Raw genomic sequence first — 8,260 nt, forward strand, 5'->3', positions numbered from 1 at the left:
CCATTGTTCCAGGAAGATATACGTGTGAGCAGGAACACTTATGCCCATGTGCAGTGGGCTGCACAATGTGCAAGCAAACCTGGAAGCAATAAAAGTGTTTGGCTTCTGTGATTGGCAAGCATTTTTTTCAATAAACGGAGTGGGTACCATCTTTGAGTCCCAAATTCTTATTAAAAAATAAATAAATAAATAACTAAAGAGAAAAAAGGCTTCATTCAAGTGGTGGTTCCCCATGATGAAACAATTTCTTAGCTGAGCAACGACGAGAGGTCTTTGTCAAAATTCATCCCAACATATATGTACACTATTATTAAACTGAGACTCTTTATGGCCCCAGTTGTGTTCAGATACCACATCACACAATAGCTATCATGTAAGCCTTTATATAGACACACAGTGCAAAGATATATTAGGGGTAAACGTGTGTGTTCACCAGCATGGTAATGGAAGGGTGCAGGTCAGAAAGGATTTGGGGAGATAAAGAGCTGTCAGACTGTGGATTACAGGGCTGAAAAGGTGAAATGACAGACAGAAAACACACCTGTGAGGCTGAAAACATGTATACGCCCTTTCATGCTCAAAACAAAGAAAAATCTAAGAAAGAACCAATTTATAACAGAACATTTATACACAAAGTTTTATAGAAGCAGATGAATGGCCAGGATGAGGATAAAGGAAAGAGGAAATAGCAGTAGGTAAAAAAGAGGAGCTAAAGGTGGAGTGACACGGGATAAGCTACTGTCACCAGTTGTGGAATTGAAGGAAAAACATGCGGAAAAAGCAGAACACAAGTAAATGAGATTAGAGAACAAACATAGCAGAGTGTGGCAGGATGTGATGGAGAGGATGAAGTACTATAACAGCAGGTGAAAGAGCATCAAACCACCACTGATTTGTGATTTGTTAACATTTACATAATGCCCTATTGTTAAGTATGCCCTGCTTGCACTAAAGTCTTTATAGTTGCTTCTGATGCTCCCAAGATAAAAACATCATTATTACTTATCAGGCAGAACCATGAAAAATGCTTTCTGGGAAAAGTAATAATTCCCCTCTAAATCCCCTTTACTTCCACTGGTGAAGCATCAGGAAATGAAACATCCAAGATACACACGGCCGTGTGCATGCAAACTCTCCTCCTTCCCTGATTTCTGCTCAGCTGAGTCACAAACTGATCAAACCCAATAAAAACAAAGCAAACAGACAGAATGTTCTCACTTGCTTCAGCTCGATCTAGAAAAAACAAGTCCAGTCACACCATTGTGCCTGTAGTGGATATCAATCTGATCACCAACAACCACAAATTCAGAAGAACTGACACACATTATTCACATATTAGTAATCCTCACAAACACCTACACTGGGTATTCCCCAAGTTCAACATTCAAACGGACACATGGAACAACTTGAATTTATTGGAATCACTTGAAGGTGAATACAAACTGCACATACTGACTGAATAGAAGGTAAAACTAATACCTTGACTTGTAGTAATAACAAAGAAAAAAAAGGAGTGATGCTGGAGCTTCAGTGATTTTTCTCCTCACCTTCATCAGCAGCTTCCTCAGCATGTGTCCCGTTTCAGTCCTCAGCCCCTCCGAGTCACTTTCCCCTTGGCAGGTGCCATCATGGGCAAATACTCCACAGGAAAGGGCTGCAAAGGGATACTCTTTCCTCTCTCTCTCTCTTTCTCTCTCTCTCTCGCTCTCTCTCTCTCCTCCCTGGTGTCCTGTTGAGATTTGTATCACCTCGAGAAAAGCGGCATGTGTGCGTGAGTGTGTGTGTGTGTGTGCATGCTCACAACTCCAAAGGTCCTGGAATTCCTGAGTCCTGCGCTAAAGAGCGAGCGCGGCTGGGCTCCCTCTCTCTTTACACTCCTTTCCTTTTTTCTCTCTCTCTCTCTCTTTTTCCCTCCCGTCCGGGCAGAAAGGAGGGGAAGACAGTCAGGGGGTGGGACGGAAGACAGAAGCTGCTTTCAGCCAACTCTTTCTCTGTATCTGTTGTCTCTCTCTCCCTTCTGTCCTTTTCCCCTTGTCTCTTTCTTTTCGCTTAACTTTTACGCTCTGTCTTTTGGCTTGTCCTCTGTGACAGATACTCTTTCACTGCTCAGCAAGGCGTGAAAGCAAAGCCCTCTTTCTCTCCGACACACACACACACACACACACACACACACACACACACACACACACACACACACACACACACACACACACACACACACACACACACACACACACACACACACACACACACACACACACACACACACACACACACACACACACACACACACACACACACACCCTCCTCTTTCTTTCAGTGCCACTCCCTCTGCCACAGTCCAGAGGTAAAGACGCTCCCTTCCTCGGTCATCAAGCCACAACACGGCGTTTCTCCTGCTAATGTGACTCAACATACTTTATCCCCACAGGATCAGCTCAGTCTCTGGGCTGGTGTGTCTCTCGGTGAACCTCGGTGAAGTTTCTGGCTGCTGTTACAGGGACCGGGATAAAGATAGGGGTGTGAGTGGATGAGGGTGCACTCAAAACTCAAAGGTTCAAACACAATGTTCCTCCAATCCTCAAGTCACTCATTTAGTTTGTTGTTGTTTTTTTTCTAGAGTTTGATGTTTTACAGAAAAAGAAGGAGGCCACTTATTTCAAGGTCATTAACACTGACACACATGACCTTTAGCTGCATAACTGTATTGCTCATATATTTTTAAAGAAATGTATACATGCTTTGCAGCACCATGAATATTCCACCCAGACTGATGATCAGTCATATAACCTTTTTTAGCCTGAAAGTACCTGCACCCATAGGACTACACTTATAACTTGCAAATAACTGCTGCAATCAACTAATACATGATTTTATAAAAGTCAATATCTTGCGTTTTTCATTCTTTTGTTCAATCCTGGTAATGACAAATAGACCTTTAAGAACAAAAACATTTCTCAAGCCCAGTGGATTTAATTTAGACTTAATGCAATATTTTGAGCTTTTCCTTCTCGATATTGATGTGATTCAGCTCATTTCTCTGTTTATTGGACTGTTGGAATGCTGGAATCATCAACAACATGCTCATTTCGCCTGCAGCTAAAACTGAAAAGTTTTGTAAATGCCTTAATGTGCTTTAAAAGTTTCAGATGAATTAATCATCTTTTGCCTCTCGCATCTTCCTTAACATCGAGCTTATTGGTGCAAATGTTATTACATTACCGGTATACTAAATCTCTGCATTTTAAATGACAAACATGCAACATAACACCACTAAAGTCCAATCACAAAAGTCCTATATTAGTGTCACACTTACATACGTATATGTACAGCTGTGTCATCATCGTGGTCATGGAAAATTTGAACTATTTAAACCATAGCAAACAATTTTTTATTCAATGATACTAAAAATGTTAAAGAGAAAGTAAAATAATTATTGCAACACAGTCTGAGTCTTCTTGTTTATTCCTGTTAATAATCCACTTATCCGACAAACACTTCTTATCAAATGTAATCACATTTATATTGAGATAAAAATGTGGGCCGGACCAAAAAGAAAGGCTATGATCACATGAGAATGGAAGCGGGGGGGTGGGGGGTGGGGGTCCAAATCAAACCAAATCCTAATTTAAAATACAAAATTGTTGACTGTATGAGTCCAGACAGTGGAACACGGCAACATGTCAGACGTTGTCACTCACACATGCAGGGGTACATTGAAACACACACACATAAACACAGACACACACACACTGGCGTCTCACTGGCACCATTCAGACAGCAGCAATCTCAAGAGGCTGGGGAGTTAGCCAATCACAACTACCAGTCTGTAGCTTTCATTATCATGCACACGCACGCACGCACGCACGCACGCACACACACACACACACACACACACACACACACACACACACACACACACACACACACACACACACACACACACACACACACACAGTATGTCCTTGGAGACTCCACAATGAGAAATAAGTGTGCATCCATATGGGAGTGTGTGTGTGTGTGTGTGTGTGTGTGTGTGTGTGTGTGTGTGTGTGTGTGTGTGTGTGTGTGTGTGTGTGTGTGTGTGTGTGTGTGTGTGTGTGTGTGTGTGTGTGTGTGTGTGTGTGTAATAACATGTAAATGTCCTTGTTGCATTAAATAAATGTGAACAAATCAGAAAAAAAAGTCAAGTTGTGATAATAGGATGAAATGAACATGTCATCAACAAATATTACACATGGCAATACACAGTTATAAACAGAAGTGTCTCATCCCAGCAGGTGTTAATTGCTTTCATTTGCATTTTCAGTGCTGCACTGCAACAACACTGCAGCATAAACTGACAAGAACCACCAGGGTTTCTATTATATGGTCATTATTTTGAAGTTACTAATATTTTACTACATTTACTGTAGCCAAGTTTCATTTTGCAGTTCTGTTCAATATGATGCAACACATCATATAGAATCAAATGTAGATATGATTTGATAATTCATGAGATAATATATGAATATTTTCTTCAACTTGAGCCAGTTCAAGTAACTGTTGCTGTCACAGAAAAGCTGAAACGCCACCAGTCAAAAACATAGGCCTCGTTTGCACGGCGACGTTTTCAAGTGAAAATAGAGAACTGAATGCTGAAACAAAAATGCAAAAACTATGCATTGTCATTTCAAACAGTGCTGTGCCTAAGAACCATGTTATTCCAGCTGTTATGACTGTCTTGGCACATTATTAATCAGTAACATGCAGAGGTGTTTCAGTAACAACAAAAATGGATGAGTTAGCTCATCCAGTTCTGGTGTCGGTCTTCCTCTACTTACAATTTCCCTTTCTTCTGCAAACAGGCCCCTTGAAAATGTCCCCCGAAGCAGGTCCGCTATCATATCATCCAATCTAGCTGTTAAATTAGCCGCCATCACTCCAGATTAGCCGATAATAAGAGAGCGTCATCACACACCTGTCCATGGGCCAATCAGTCAAGCTCATTTCAATGACGACACCAAGGCTAGCGCTTGAATCTCTGCTTGCTCTAAGGGTGTTCCGTCAATAACTTGTAACTATATATCAATACCTAATTTTGATGGGCTGATGATACTGTCACTCAACATTTTAACCCAATAGCAGCATCCAGCTTCGATCAGAGGCTAGCAATGCTTTCCTCTGCTAGCCCCGGCAGAGGAAAGGAGCTGTGATGCGTTAAGAGGACATAGGAGATTTGAGCTCCACAAAATATAACCAGTCATTTTCTGGATAAAGTTGCTAAAGTTATTAATTGATTCCAGACACAGATTTCAGAATCACTTTTTAATTACTACAAAAAAAGAAAAATCTTCTTTGACAGTGCTAGCAGTGCTAGCCCTGCTACACACCACTGATGTTAAATGGTGAGTCTTTAAACTAAAGTTACTGTTCATTTTTAAAGTGTGCAAGTGAATACATACATTTTTAAAAAGTCTTGTGTTTCTCTCATTACATGGAGTCTTTTGCAATTTTGTCACCAGTGTTTAGAGTGAGGTTGTCCATCAGCGTTGGTTTTCAGTGTAATAGTATGGCAAATCAGACACCAGAGAAGGGATCCATAAGAGATTGCAGTGATTTGATGAAACTAAAATCCTAATAAAAAACTATATCATATTGAGTCTTCCTTGAGATTGCATTTCCACCAGGGTTTGGCTTCTCTGTAATGTAAGAAGCTGTAAGTCAGAAACTGACGAGGAGGTCTGTCGCCTTTCAAACTGGTAAACTTTATTATTCAATTCAAGTTTGAAAGCAATGTGTTGTCGCCTTCAGCATTGAGGTGACAACTGCATCTCATTATCTATTCAAAACCATGCAATTTCATTCATCTTTTATTCATTGGGGTATTTTTGTATGTGTCTTCATTTTGTTTTTGAGAATTCGACATGAAAAATTTAGAACATTGATAAGGAAACATTTGAATGAAGTGATTTAAAACAATTTAGTTCAACATCAGCAGTGATAATCAACTAAAAGATTTTAAATCATTTCCAAGCAGACGTTGGTAAAATCTGAAAAAAATTAAATATTATAGTCCTTCTAAATGTTCCTAATTTCTATCTGTATTTCACAGTTAGTGCAAACATTTACAATAATTTAAAATTAGGATGTTTTTAGTTACAGTACAACTGTTCCACCTCTCCTCCACCATTATTTACATCTTCTTTGTGAACCTGTTTAATTCCTTCCTTCCTTCCTTCCTTCCTTCCCTTTCTTTGGATGATGTGAACTTCCCAGGCTGCATGTTTTTCAATGAGGTTTTCTCTTAAACTGATATGTGACACCAGGGGGGGGGGGGGGGGGGAGGCTGATAAGCCCGTCAGTTATACCCGATGTCACAAACCGGACACAAGCATGTAAAAATGTCACGCCAGGCTGGCAACATCAACACCCTTACAACTGAGCCGCCACATATTTTCCACTGCAACAAAAGAAACACACACACACACACACACACACACACACACACACACACACACACACACACACACACACACACCTTGTGAGTGCTTGGATCATTTGTTTTGGCTGGTGCCTTTTGAAATTTTGTGGCTTATAATTTATTTATCACTTATTGATTTGCTACTCCTACAACACCAGCGCGCCCTCACACTCTCTTCAGCTACACCCCCTTCGTTGCCTCGTGCCTCCTCCCTTCATACAGAAACAGGGAAGGGAGGCATGTGCAGGGCAAAGCAGATCCTCCTGTCTCTTTGTGTTTCTCTCCTCACACACACACACACACACACACACACACACACACACACACACACACACACACACACACACACACACACACACACACACACACACAGAGTTTCACACTCTTGACCCTGCTGCGACTTGCTTCCTCCGTCACTGCCAACCTTTACCCAGAGAAGCCTGTGGTTTTTCTTTCAATTTCTTCTACCTTTATCTAAAATTGCCTCCTCCCCCTTAAATCCCTTCGACATCCATCCATCCCAATCTCCTTCTCCTCTAACGCTCATTCACCCCCACCCGGCTTTTGTCCTTCCTCTCCTTTCCATCCATTCCTCCTTCTTTAATCATTTTGTTTCATATTCTGACTTCATCTACCCCCTTCATGCCTCCTCTCTCCTGCAATTCTTCTCACTCTGCTCCACTACCTCCCTAATCCCCCTTTGCCTCCACTTGTCTTTGTTTCATTCATACTCCCTTCCACCCATCCATATTTACTTCCATTTTTCCCTCCATGCCAGGCACAATTCCCCAAATGCCAAACATCCCTGCTTCCTCATTTGCGCCTTTCCCTCCAGTTTTTTCTCCCTCCCTCTCTCAGAACCCCCCCCCCCCCCCCTCTGAAGGGCGCCCTTGCACCCACCTCTCCTTCCTCCATCTATCCTTCCATCTCTATTCACTGTTTGTTCAAGGCCTCTTTTAACGAAGCCAGTCTCCTCCCAGGACTTAACAGGCTATTGTCAGTACTGACGTCTGGCCTCAATCGCGCACACTGATACTCAAGCAAACCACGAGCACAAGCACACCAACTCACACACTTATAAACATGCACCTAAAAGTACACACACGGCTCTCTCTAAAGGTCTTAGCCTCCGCTGTCCTTTGTCCCGTCCTTTTAATAAGGGAGTTTAGCCTTTAACATGTTCTCACACACAAGGAGTGCCAAGTTCACAAGGTCTCCTTCAACTCCTTTTTTTTTTTTGCAAACCCCATTTTCAGTGTTGGGACATTGTAAAGCAAAGAAAACCACCTGAACTGTGGAAATCTGGTGGGGAAAATGGTTTAAAATCCTCAGAAACAGTGTCACATGTGGTTTTAAATTGAAATTTTGAATTAAGCTCAGTCTAACTTTTTTTTTAAAGGTAAATATTATGATGTGTATCAGGTCCCATATTTTGGAGTGTAAATAGATCATTTTTGTTTTGGGTGTCTTTTTACACAACAATGGTGCTGAGACCCACTGGAAACTAAACTTTTTGAAAACATTCCTAATCAGTAAAACTAGGCTGGAAAACACGATTATTCTGAAATGCTGCTACTGTGCATGTGCATCACAGACGTGATAAATAGTTCTTCAGCACATGTGCAAGGTAGTTTTGTAGTACGTGGGCTCTCCATCTTTAATGTTTTTAGCGTTTTGTTCTCTGTGTGCATTTTTGTGTGATCTCATGACAAAAACAACCAACAGTGCCAACGAGTGGCCGGGCATGCTAATTACATAAGTTCAGCAGTTGAAATGTTGTGCAAATCGGTCAGATGA

The 8,260-nt window shown here is 41.4% G+C and overlaps 1 protein-coding gene across 3 annotated transcripts in view; it reads right to left on the reverse strand.

The window, feature by feature from the left end:
• The window catches only part of sema3b (sema domain, immunoglobulin domain (Ig), short basic domain, secreted, (semaphorin) 3B), a 75,856-nt gene extending 73,882 nt beyond the window's left edge, over nucleotides 1-1,974 (reverse strand). For 2 of the 3 annotated variants that reach the window (XR_013936630.1, XM_080496778.1), the window contains exon 1: nucleotides 1,548-1,974. The gene's annotated coding sequence lies outside the window, so the exon portion shown is untranslated. The remainder of the gene's footprint in view (nucleotides 1-1,547) is intronic. The other variant, XM_080496780.1, reaches the window with a different exon arrangement.
• Nucleotides 1,975-8,260: the final 6,286 nt, after the last annotated feature.

This window comes from Blennius ocellaris, assembly GCF_963422515.1.
Source record: "Blennius ocellaris genome assembly, chromosome: 5".
In the NCBI taxonomy this organism is placed as follows: domain Eukaryota; kingdom Metazoa; phylum Chordata; class Actinopteri; order Blenniiformes; family Blenniidae; genus Blennius; species Blennius ocellaris.